This window comes from Balaenoptera acutorostrata, chromosome 7 (genome assembly GCF_949987535.1).
Source record: "Balaenoptera acutorostrata chromosome 7, mBalAcu1.1, whole genome shotgun sequence".
In the NCBI taxonomy this organism is placed as follows: Eukaryota; Metazoa; Chordata; class Mammalia; order Artiodactyla; family Balaenopteridae; genus Balaenoptera; species Balaenoptera acutorostrata.
Window position 1 is genome coordinate 85,363,315 of NC_080070.1, and position 12,100 is coordinate 85,375,414.

Here is a 12,100-nt window from a genome sequence, read left to right on the forward strand (position 1 = left end):
TTTCATGGCTGAGTGATATTCCATTGTACATAAGGACCACAACTTCTTTATCCATTTTTCTCTTTCCTGGGATATTTAAGGTGGAATGAAGTGGAGGTTCTTGTCAACAGAGCAGCCCTCAACTTTGGGGTGCGGCTGTCTTGCTGATTTTTAGTTTTCCCAATTTATACGCCCATGAGGGAAGTGCCCTATGCTCTCTAAACTGAGATTTTTAGATGTTTCAGGACACACCGTACACTTCTCCAGAGTGGCTGTTGGCAATTTACGTCCCGCCCATCAGCATAGCAAGGCTCCCGTTTCTCCTTGGCCTGTCCTGCATTTCTGGTTTTGACACTTTATTCAGCATGGCCCTTTTGACCGATGGGAAGCGAGACTTCTTTGTAGCGCTGATTTGCCTTTCCAGGTTGCTTGGTTGGCCAAAAAGGGCGTATGCGTTTTTTCCTGAATATATTCAGGAAAAAACGCATACGCCCTTTTTGGCCAAGGGCATCATTGTCGAGGTTTTGCCGCTTTTCCTGTGCTTTGAAGGCGATTCGAATCTACCTCCTGAAATCGGTTTCCTGCAATTCTGCCTTGCATTCAAATCCTCCTCGTTGCCTTCCCTCAATATATTTGTGGCCGAGAGTTATCATTTATAATTCTGCAGGTTTGTGAATTGCAGTGCCCCTGAGCTCCAATTTACAACTCGCTTTCTTGGGAGCTGGCCGCAAAAGCGCAGGATTGCTTCAGGCCCTATTCTGGTTCCGGGAGGCAGGCTGAGCCTGTGGTTCATTCTTCTTCCTGATGGGAAAATACAGTGGCCTGTGCCTGTCCCAACACCTAGAGCTAGTCTCTCATTGGTTCCCCCTCTTCCCGTTCATCCTCAGGACAAATTGCAAACTGTACGGAACAGGAGGTTAAAGGTGTTGATTCTCCAAGGAGGGAGATTGCTAGTAAAGCGGCTGGAATGGCGAACCCGAGCACAAGGAGATGAGAAATGAGGAGCGTTTTAGAAACCTTTCCTGATCACACGGTGTACCATCTTCTGGGTTTCTCATGCATGTTTTCGATGTAGGAAGATGCCCTTGAATCTGGAGATTTGGGACCCATGGGATGGGTACCACGCAGTATTCCTTTAAAGGGTCTGCGTTTGCTCCCCCAACCTCACCAAACCTCTCAGCCCCTGAGTGTCCACCCTTATGTCTCAATCAGGTGTGGGTCTAGATATGGTCAAACCAGGTGGCATCACAGCCCCTGAACGAATTTGGTAAGAATTTCTCTCTCTTTCACTGTCTTTGTTTCACGGGTTTTTTTAAAGTATTTGATTTTTATAATGGGATTTAGCTGCCTGTCACTGCTGTGTTTATGCCGCTTTACACCCACTTGATTCACTTCCAGAGAGATATCAATACATAGGTTTTAAGATTCTTACTAGTCAGTTATAATCTTGGGCGGTGAATAAGGGCTGTTGAGTCCAGTTCACTGAGTAAGGAGTAGGTCTTGTCTATTACATATTGGGTTTATGGAACGGTATCTGAGCTAATTTCAAACCCTTGTTTTATGCATCACCCCACCTCTCCTTTCCCGTTAAGCAGCCATAGTGTGTTTTCTAAACGTGTGACTCTGTTCGGTTTTGTAATTCAGTTCAAGTGTAGCGGTTTTTACATTCCCTCTATAAGTGACATCTTATGATAAGTGTCTCTTTCTGTGTGACTTATTTCACTTAGAATCGTCGTACCTAAATCCCCTCATCATGCTGCTACTAGCCTTATGACGTTGATTTCATGGCTGAGTGATATTCCTTTGTGCATAAGGACCACAACTTCTTTATCCATTTTCCTCTTTCCTGGGATATTTAAGGTGTAACGAAGTGGAGGTTCTTGTCAACAGAGCAGCCTTAAACTTTGGGGTGCCTGTGTCTTGCTGATTTTTAGTTTTCCCAATTTATAAGCCCATGAGTGGAAGTGCCCTATGCTCTGTAAGCTGAGTTTTTTAGATGTTTCAGGACACACCGTACACTTCTTCAGAGTGGCTGTTGGCAATTTACATCCCGCCCATCAGCGTAGCAAGGCTCCCGTTTCTCCATGGCCTGTCCTGCATTTCTGGTTTTGACACTTTATTCAGCATGGCCCTTTTGACCGATGGGAAGCGAGACTTCTTTGTAGCGCTGATTTGCCTTTCCAGGTTGCTTGGTTGGCCAAAAAGGGCGTATGCGTTTTTTCCTGAATATATTCAGGAAAAAACGCATACGCCCTTTTTGGCCAAGGGCATCATTGTCGAGGTTTCGCCGCTTTTCCTGTGCTTTAAAGGCGATTCGAATCTACCTCCTGAAATCTGTTTCCTGCAATTCTGCCTTGCTTTCAGATCCTCTTCGTTGCCTTCCCTCGATATATTTGTGGACGAGAGTTATCATTTATAACTCTGCAGGTTTGTGAATTGCAGTGCCCCTGAGCTCCATTTTTCAACTCGCTTTCTTGAAGGCTGGCCGCAAAAGCGCAGGATTGCTTCAGGCCCTATTCTGGTTCCGGGCGCAGGCTGAGCCTGTGGTTAATTCTTCTTCCTGATGGGCAAATAGAGTGGCCTGTGTCTGTCCCAACACCTAGAGCTAGTCTCTCATTGGTTCCCCCTCTTCCCGTTCATCCTCAGGACAAATTGCAACCTGTACGGAACAGGAGGTTAAAGGTGCTGATTCTCCAAGGAGGGAGATTGCTAGTAAAGCGGCTGGAATGGCGAACCCGAGCACAAGGAGATGAGAAATGACGTGCGTTTTAGAAACCTTTCCCGATCACACGGTGTACCATCTTCTGGGTTTCTGATGCATGTTTTCGATGTAGGAAGATGCCCTTGAACCTGGAGATTTGGGACCCATGGGATGGGTACCACGCAGTATTCCTTTAAAGGGTCTGCGTTTGCTCCCCCAACCTCACCAAACCTCTCAGCCCCTGAGTGTCCACCCTTATGTCTCAATCAGCTGTGGGTCTAGATATGGTCAATCCAGGTGGCATCACAGCCCCTGAACGAATTTGGTAAGAATTTCTCTCTCTTTCACTGTCTTTGTTTCACGGGTTTTTAAAAGTAATTGATTTTTATAATGGGGTTTAGCTGCTTTTCACTGCTGTGTTTATGCTGCTTTACACCCACTAGACTCACTTACAGAGAGATATCAATACATAGGTTTTAAGATTGTTACTAGTCAGATATATTCTTGGGCGGTGAATAGGGTGTCTTGAGTCCAGTTCACTGAGCAAGGAGTACGTCTTGTCTATTACATATTGGGTTTATGGAACGGTATCTGAGCTAATTTGAAACCCTTGTTTTATGCATCACCCCATCTCACCTTTCCCGTTAAGCAGCCATAGTGTGTTTTCTAAACGTGTGACTCTGTTCTGTTTTGTAATTCAGTTCAAGTGTAGCGGTTTTTACATTCCCTCTATAAGTGATATCTTCTGATAAGTGTCTTTTTCTGTGTGACTTATTTCACTTAGAATCGTCGTACCTAAATCCACTCATCATGCTGCTACCAGCCTTAGGAGGTTGCTTTCATGGCTCAGTGATATTCCATTGTACATAAGGACCACAACTTCTTTATCCATTTTTCTCTTTCCTGGAATATTTAAGGTGTAACAAAGTGGAGGTTCTTGTCAACAGAGCAGCCCTAAACTTTGGGGTGCCTGTGTCTTGCTGATTTTTAGTTTTCCCAATTTATACGCCCATGAGTGGAAGTGCCCTATGCTCTGTAAGCTGAGTTTTTTAGATGTTTCAGGACACACCGTACACTTCTCCAGAGTGGCTGTTGGCAATTTACATCCCGACCATCAGTGTAACAAGGCTCCCGTTTCTCCATGGCCTGTCCTGCATTTCTGGTTTTGACACTTTATTCAGCATGGCCCTTTTGACCGATGGGAAGCGAGACTTCTTTGTAGCGCTGATTTGCCTTTCCAGGTTGCTTGGTTGGCCAAAAAGGGCGTATGCGTTTTTTCCTGAATATATTTTTTCCTGAATATATTCAGGAAAAAACGCATACGCCCTTTTTGGCCAAGGGCATCATTGTCGAGGTTTCGCCGCTTTTCCTGTGCTTTAAAGGCGATTCGAATCTATCTCCTGAAATCTGTTTCCTGCAATTCTGCCTTGCTTTCAGATCCTCTTCGTTGCCTTCCCTCGATATATTTGTGGACGAGAGTTATCATTTATAACTCTGCAGGTTTGTGAATTGCAGTGCCCCTGAGCTCCATTTTTCAACTCGCTTTCTTGAAGGCTGGCCGCAAAAGCGCAGGATTGCTTCAGGCCCTATTCTGGTTCCGGGCGCAGGCTGAGCCTGTGGTTAATTCTTCTTCCTGATGGGAAAATAGAGTGAGCTGTGCCTGTCCCAACACCTAGAGCTAGTCTCTCATTGGTTCCCCCTCTTCCCGTTCATCCTCAGGACAAATTGCAACCTGTACGGAACAGAAGGTTAAAGGTGCTGATTCTCCAAGGAGGGAGATTGCTAGTAAAGCGGCTGGAATGGCGAACCCGAGCCCAAGGAGATGAGAAATGAGGAGCGTTTTAGAAACCTTTCCCGATCACACGGTTTACCATCTTCTGGGTTTCTCATGCATGTTTTCGATGTAGGAAGATGCCCTTGAACCTGGAGATTTGGGACCCCTGGGATGGGTACCACACAGTATTCCTTTAAAGGGTCTGCGTTTGCTCCCCCAACCTCACCAAACCTCTCAGCCCCTGAGTGTCCACCCTTATGTCTCAATCAGCTGTGGGTCTAGATATGGTCAATCCAGGTGGCATCACAGCCCCTGAACGAATTTGGTAAGAATTTCTCTCTTTCACTGTCTTTGTTTCTCGGGTTTTTAAAAGTAATTGATTTTTATAATGGGGTTTAGCTGCTTTTCACTGCTGTGTTTATGCTGCTTTACACCCACTAGACTCACTTACAGAGAGATATCAATACATAGGTTTTAAGATTGTTACTAGTCAGATATATTCTTGGGCGGTGAATAGGGTGTCTTGAGTCCAGTTCACTGAGCAAGGAGTACGTCTTGTCTATTACATATTGGGTTTATGGAACGGTATCTGAGCTAATTTGAAACCCTTGTTTTATGCATCACCCCATCTCACCTTTCCCGTTAAGCAGCCATAGTGTGTTTTCTGAACGTGTGACTCTGTTCTGTTTTGTAATTCAGTTCAAGTGTAGCGGTTTTTACATTCCCTCTATAAGTGATATCTTCTGATAAGTGTCTTTTTCTGTGTGACTTATTTCACTTAGAATCGTCGTACCTAAATCCTCTCATCATGCTGCTACCAGCCTTATGACGTTGATTTCATGGCTGAGTGATATTCCTTTGTACATAAGGACCACAACTTCTTTATCCATTTTCCTCTTTCCTGGGATATGTAAGGTGTAACGAAGTGGATGTTCTTGTCAACAGAGCAGCCCTAAACTTTGGGGTGCCTGTGTCTTGCTGATTTTTAGTTTTCCCAATTTATACGCCCATGAGTGGAAGTGCCCTATGCTCTGTAAGCTGAGTTTTTTACATGTTTCAGGACACACCGTACACTTCTCCAGAGTGGCTGTTGGCAATTTACATCCCGCCCATCAGCGTAGCAAGGCTCCCGTTTCTCCATGGCCTGTCCTGCATTTCTGGTTTTGACACTTTATTCAGCATGGCCCTTTTGACCAATGGGAAGCGAGACTTCTTTGTAGCGCTGATTTGCCTTTCCAGGTTGCTTGGTTGGCCAAAAAGGGCGTATGCGTTTTTTCCTGAATATATTCAGGAAAAAACGCATACGCCCTTTTTGGCCAAGGGCATCATTGTCGAGGTTTCGCCGCTTTTCCTGTGCTTTAAAGGCGATTCGAATCTACCTCCTGAAATCTGTTTCCTGCAATTCTGCCTTGCTTTCAGATCCTCTTCGTTGCCTTCCCTCGATATATTTGTGGACGAGAGTTATCATTTATAACTCTGCAGGTTTGTGAATTGCAGTGCCCCTGAGCTCCATTTTTCAACTCGCTTTCTTGAAGGCTGGCCGCAAAAGCGCAGGATTGCTTCAGGCCCTATTCTGGTTCCGGGCGCAGGCTGAGCCTGTGGTTAATTCTTCTTCCTGATGGGAAAATAGAGTGAGCTGTGCCTGTCCCAACACCTAGAGCTAGTCTCTCATTGGTTCCCCCTCTTCCCGTTCATCCTCAGGACAAATTACAACCTGTACGGAACAGGAGGTTAAAGGTGCTGATTCTCCAAGGAGGGAGATTGCTAGTAAAGCGGCTGGAATGGCGAACCCGAGCACAAGGAGATGAGAAATGAGGTGCGTTTTAGAAACGTTTCCCGATCACACGGTGTACCATCTTCTGGGTTTCTCATGCATGTTTTCGATGTAGGAAGATGCCCTTGAACCTGGAGATTTGGGACCCATGGGATGGGTACCACGCAGTATTCCTTTAAAGGGTCTGCATTTGCTCCCCCAACCTCACCAAACCTCTCAGCCCCTGAATGTCCACCCTTATGTCTCAATAACCTGTGGGTCTAGGTATGGTCAATCCAGGTGGCATCACAGCCCCTGAACGAATTTGGTAAGAATTTCTCTCTCTTTCACTGTCTTTGTTTCACGGGTTTTTTAAAGTAATGGTTTTTTTTTTAAATATAAGCAAATTTTTTTTAAGATTTCTTTAGTGATTGATTGAATGATTGATTGCTATGTTGGGTCTTCGTTTCTGTGCTAGGGCTTTCTCCAGTTGTGGCAAGTGGGGGCCACTGTTCATCGCGGTGTGCGGGCCTCTCACTATTGTGGCCTCTCTTGTTGCGGAGCACAGGCTCCAGACGCGCAGGCTCAGTAGTTGTGGCTCACGGGCCTAGTTGCTCCACGGCATGTGGGATCTTCCCAGACCAGGGCTCAAACCCGTGTTTCCTGCATTAGCAGGCAGATTCTCAACCACTGCGCAAGCAGGAAAGCCCAGTAATTGATTTTTGTACTGGGGTTTAGCTGCTTTTCACTGCTGTGTTTATGCCGCTTTACATCCACAAGTCTCACTTACAGAGAGATATCAATACATAGGTTTTAAGATTCTTACTACTCAGATATATTCTAGGGCGGTGAATAGGGGGTGTTGAGTCCAGTTCACTGAGCAAGGAGTAGGTCTTGTCTATTACATATTGGGTTTATGGAATGGTATCTGAGCTACTTTCAAACCCTTGTTTTATGCATCACCCCACCTCTCCTTTCCCGTTAAGCAGCCATAGTGTGTTTTCTAAACGTGTGACTGTGTTCTGTTTTGTAATTCAGTTCAAGTGTAGCGGTTTTTACATTGCCTCTATAAGTGATATCTTAGGATCAGTGTCTTTTTCTGTGTGACTTATTTCACTTAGAATCGTCGTACCTAAATCCACTCATCATGCTGCTAGTAGCCTTATGACGTTGATTTCATGGCTGAGTGATATTCCTTTGTACATAGGGACCACAACTTCTTTATCCATTTTCCTCTTTCCTGGGATATTTAAGGTGTAACGAAGTGGAGGTTCTTGTCAACAGAGCAGCCCTAAACTTTGGGGTGCCTGTGTCTTGCTGATTTTTAGTTTTCCCAATTTATACGCCCATGAGTGGAAGTGCCCTATGCTCTGTAAGCTGAGTTTTTTAGATGTTTCAGGACACACCGTACACTTCTCTAGAGTGGCTGTTGGCAATTTACATCCCGCCCATCAGTGTAGCAAGGCTCCCGTTTCTCCATGGCCTGTCCTGCATTTCTGGTTTTGACACTTTATTCAGCATGGCCCTTTTGACCGATGGGAAGCGAGACTTCATTGTAGCGCTGATTTGCCTTTCCAGGTTGCTTGGTTGGCCAAAAAGGGCGTATGCGTTTTTTCCTGAATATATTTTTTCCTGAATATATTCAGGAAAAAACGCATACGCCCTTTTTGGCCAAGGGCATCATTGTCGAGGTTTCGCCGCTTTTCCTGTGCTTTAAAGGCGATTCGAATCTACCTCCTGAAATCTGTTTCCTGCAATTCTGCCTTGCTTTCAGATCCTCTTCGTTGCCTTCCCTCGATATATTTGTGGACGAGAGTTATCATTTATAACTCTGCAGGTTTGTGAATTGCCGTGCCCCTGAGCTCCATTTTTCAACTCGCTTTCTTGAAGGCTGGCCGCAAAAGCGCAGGATTGCTTCAGGCCCTATTCTGGTTCCGGGCGCAGGCTGAGCCTGTGGTTAATTCTTCTTCCTGATGGGAAAATAGAGTGAGCTGTGCCTGTCCCAACACCTAGAGCTAGTCTCTCATTGGTTCCCCCTCTTCCCGTTCATCCTCAGGACAAATTGCAACCTGTACGGAACAGAAGGTTAAAGGTGCTGATTCTCCAAGGAGGGAGATTGCTAGTAAAGCGGCTGGAATGGCGAACCCGAGCACAAGGAGATGAGAAATGAGGAGCGTTTTAGAAACCTTTCCCGATCACACGGTGTACCATCTTCTGGGTTTCTCATGCATGTTTTCGATGTAGGAAGATGCCCTTGAACCTGGAGATTTGGGACCCATGGGATGGGTACCACGCAGTATTCCTTTAAAGGGTCTGCGTTTGCTCCCCCAACCTCACCAAACCTCTCAGCCCCTGAGTGTCCACCCTTATGTCTCAATCAGCTGTGGGTCTAGATATGGTCAGTCCAGGTGGCATCACAGCCCCTGAACGAATTTGGTAAGAATTTCTCTCTCTTTCACTGTCTTTGTTTCACGGGTTTTTAAAAGTAATTGATTTTTATAATGGGGTTTAGCTGCTTTTCACTGCTGTGTTTATGCTGCTTTACACCCACTAGACTCACTTACAGAGAGATATCAATACATAGATTTTAAGATTGTTACTAGTCAGATATATTCTTGGGCGGTGAATAGGGTGTCTTGAGTCCAGTTCACTGAGCAAGGAGTACGTCTTGTCTATTACATATTGGGTTTATGGAACGGTATCTGAGCTAATTTGAAACCCTTGTTTTATGCATCACCCCATCTCACCTTTCCCGTTAAGCAGCCATAGTGTGTTTTCTAAACGTGTGACTCTGTTCTGTTTTGTAATTCAGTTCAAGTGTAGCGGTTTTTACATTCCCTCTATAAGTGATATCTTCTGATAAGTGTCTTTTTCTGTGTGACTTATTTCACTTAGAATCTTCGTACCTAAATCCACTCATCATGCTGCTACCAGCCTTATGAGGTTGATTTCATGGCTGAGTGATATTCCATTGTACATAAGGACCACAACTTCTTTATCCATTTTTCTCTTTCCTGGAATATTTAAGGTGTAACAAAGTGGAGGTTCTTGTCAACAGAGCAGCCCTAAACTTTGGGATGCCAGTGTCTTGCTGATTTTTAGTTTTCCCAATTTATACACCCATGAGTGGAAGTGCCCTATGCTCTGTAAGCTGAGTTTTTTAGATGTTTCAGGACACACCGTACACTTCTCGAGAGTGGCTGTTGGCAATTTACATCCCGCCCATCAGCGTAGCAAGGCTCCCGTTTCTCCATGGCCTGTCCTGCATTTCTGGTTTTGACACTTTATTCAGCATGGCCCTTTTGACCGATGGGAAGCGAGACTTCTTTGTAGCGCTGATTTGCCTTTCCAGGTTGCTTGGTTGGCCAAAAAGGGCGTATGCGTTTTTTCCTGAATATATTCAGGAAAAAACGCATACGCCCTTTTTGGCCAAGGGCATCATTGTCGAGGTTTCGCCGCTTTTCCTGTGCTTTAAAGGCGATTCGAATCTACCTCCTGAAATCTGTTTCCTGCAATTCTGCCTTGCTTTCAAATCCTCTTCGTTGCCTTCCCTCGATATATTTGTGGACGAGAGTTATCATTTATAACTCTGCAGGTTTGTGAATTGCAGTGCCCCTGAGCTCCATTTTTCAACTCGCTTTCTTGAAGGCTGGCCGCAAAAGCGCAGGATTGCTTCAGGCCCTATTCTGGTTCCGGGCGCAGGCTGAGCCTGTGGTTAATTCTTCTTCCTGATGGGAAAATAGAGTGAGCTGTGCCTGTCCCAACACCTAGAGCTAGTCTCTCATTGGTTCCCCCTCTTCCCGTTCATCCTCAGGACAAATTACAACCTGTACGGAACAGGAGGTTAAAGGTGCTGATTCTCCAAGGAGGGAGATTGCTAGTAAAGCGGCTGGAATGGCGAACCCGAGCACAAGGAGATGAGAAATGAGGTGCGTTTTAGAAACGTTTCCCGATCACACGGTGTACCATCTTCTGGGTTTCTCATGCATGTTTTCGATGTAGGAAGATGCCCTTGAACCTGGAGATTTGGGACCCATGGGATGGGTACCACGCAGTATTCCTTTAAAGGGTCTGCATTTGCTCCCCCAACCTCACCAAACCTCTCAGCCCCTGAATGTCCACCCTTATGTCTCAATAACCTGTGGGTCTAGGTATGGTCAATCCAGGTGGCATCACAGCCCCTGAACGAATTTGGTAAGAATTTCTCTCTCTTTCACTGTCTTTGTTTCACGGGTTTTTTAAAGTAATGGTTTTTTTTTTAAATATAAGCAAATTTTTTTTAAGATTTCTTTAGTGATTGATTGAATGATTGATTGCTATGTTGGGTCTTCGTTTCTGTGCTAGGGCTTTCTCCAGTTGTGGCAAGTGGGGGCCACTGTTCATCGCGGTGTGCGGGCCTCTCACTATTGTGGCCTCTCTTGTTGCGGAGCACAGGCTCCAGACGCGCAGGCTCAGTAGTTGTGGCTCACGGGCCTAGTTGCTCCACGGCATGTGGGATCTTCCCAGACCAGGGCTCAAACCCGTGTTTCCTGCATTAGCAGGCAGATTCTCAACCACTGCGCAAGCAGGAAAGCCCAGTAATTGATTTTTGTACTGGGGTTTAGCTGCTTTTCACTGCTGTGTTTATGCCGCTTTACATCCACAAGTCTCACTTACAGAGAGATATCAATACATAGGTTTTAAGATTCTTACTACTCAGATATATTCTAGGGCGGTGAATAGGGGGTGTTGAGTCCAGTTCACTGAGCAAGGAGTAGGTCTTGTCTATTACATATTGGGTTTATGGAATGGTATCTGAGCTACTTTCAAACCCTTGTTTTATGCATCACCCCACCTCTCCTTTCCCGTTAAGCAGCCATAGTGTGTTTTCTAAACGTGTGACTGTGTTCTGTTTTGTAATTCAGTTCAAGTGTAGCGGTTTTTACATTGCCTCTATAAGTGATATCTTAGGATCAGTGTCTTTTTCTGTGTGACTTATTTCACTTAGAATCGTCGTACCTAAATCCACTCATCATGCTGCTAGTAGCCTTATGACGTTGATTTCATGGCTGAGTGATATTCCTTTGTACATAGGGACCACAACTTCTTTATCCATTTTCCTCTTTCCTGGGATATTTAAGGTGTAACGAAGTGGAGGTTCTTGTCAACAGAGCAGCCCTAAACTTTGGGGTGCCTGTGTCTTGCTGATTTTTAGTTTTCCCAATTTATACGCCCATGAGTGGAAGTGCCCTATGCTCTGTAAGCTGAGTTTTTTAGATGTTTCAGGACACACCGTACACTTCTCTAGAGTGGCTGTTGGCAATTTACATCCCGCCCATCAGTGTAGCAAGGCTCCCGTTTCTCCATGGCCTGTCCTGCATTTCTGGTTTTGACACTTTATTCAGCATGGCCCTTTTGACCGATGGGAAGCGAGACTTCATTGTAGCGCTGATTTGCCTTTCCAGGTTGCTTGGTTGGCCAAAAAGGGCGTATGCGTTTTTTCCTGAATATATTTTTTCCTGAATATATTCAGGAAAAAACGCATACGCCCTTTTTGGCCAAGGGCATCATTGTCGAGGTTTCGCCGCTTTTCCTGTGCTTTAAAGGCGATTCGAATCTACCTCCTGAAATCTGTTTCCTGCAATTCTGCCTTGCTTTCAGATCCTCTTCGTTGCCTTCCCTCGATATATTTGTGGACGAGAGTTATCATTTATAACTCTGCAGGTTTGTGAATTGCAGTGCCCCTGAGCTCCATTTTTCAACTCGCTTTCTTGAAGGCTGGCCGCAAAAGCGCAGGATTGCTTCAGGCCCTATTCTGGTTCCGGGCGCAGGCTGAGCCTGTGGTTAATTCTTCTTCCTGATGGGAAAATAGAGTGAGCTGTGCCTGTCCCAACACCTAGAGCTAGTCTCTCAT